Source organism: Acyrthosiphon pisum, chromosome A2, assembly GCF_005508785.2.
Source record: "Acyrthosiphon pisum isolate AL4f chromosome A2, pea_aphid_22Mar2018_4r6ur, whole genome shotgun sequence".
Taxonomy (NCBI): domain Eukaryota; kingdom Metazoa; phylum Arthropoda; class Insecta; order Hemiptera; family Aphididae; genus Acyrthosiphon; species Acyrthosiphon pisum.
The window spans coordinates 7,770,894-7,772,151 of record NC_042495.1 but is presented as its reverse complement, the minus strand read 5'-3'; positions in this window follow the sequence as shown (position 1 = coordinate 7,772,151).

The window sequence follows — 1,258 nt, the reverse complement described above, 5'->3', positions numbered from 1 at the left end:
AAAAAAAAACGAGTACAAACTCAGTTGCTGCATAACAATCAACCACAGACTACTGTTAAATTCAAATATTTTGCGCTACACGCCTACACCATATGATATATATTGTATTGTATTGCATTTTTGTACTCATTTTGTATTAGTGAGCGTAATCCTTTTACAAATCATATTGCGTATTAAATGCACCATCATAATAGCTTGTCAAATTTTGTCTCCAATTTAAGTTATATTTGTCACATACTTTACAAAATAAGTTACAACTACATCTCATTTCCAGTTGAAATTACATTTTTATCAACACAAATTAATCTCTATTTTATGAACACATCATTTGTAGGTAGGTACAACACACTTAACACTTATACATAAAAGAAAATTGATCGAGCTTTGACACATCAGTTGTTGAATTCAGTATAAGTGAATACATTTCAGCCAATTTCACATTACAGAGTAGTTCAGTGATAACGATATTATTATAGTACAGTAAAACTTCCGTTAACGGTCACCTCTATAGGACGGTCACCTCTATGTAACGGCCAATTTTTTTGGTCCCGTCGAGTGTTATCCTAGTGTTATTCTACCTCTGTAGGACGGGATCTCTAAATAGCGGTCATTATTTACAGTCCCTTCGGTGACCGTAATATGGAAGTTCTACTGTATACATTAATTCTTGTAGGTACAAAATTGATTGCAACTTTCGAATAGGTAGTAAAATAATGTCACATTGTCTCATACATTAGGTTGTTAATAAAGTTTAATTTGTATCTATATTTGTTGCTAATAATGAATTAGCCATCAATCCAACCATTTTTATATTACCTATAAGGCCATACCGGACGCGTATTTCCCGATCCTAATCTGATTCAGCGCGATGCGCTGAACCCACATAGGGTTCGTAATTTTAATATAAACACTTAAAACAAATTATTAAATTATTAATTTTTAAAAATTAACAATAAATACATATTTCTGTTTTTATTACTATATTCGTCACATTATATTATAGTCAATATTTTTAATCAGGCTGAGCGTTGTGGTTAGGTACATCGTACATGACATATACCTATTTAATATAATGTATATAATGTATGTATACGTGTTACATACAGTGTTGTTATATTACGCTGTGGAATTACCTAATATAAATTGTATTGTTAAGTTATCTCATAATGTTTCCTTCAACTCAAAATGATGGTATCAATATTAAATATTAATAGTTATTGCTAGGTAGGTAGGTACTACGTACTATAGGTATTGCTTT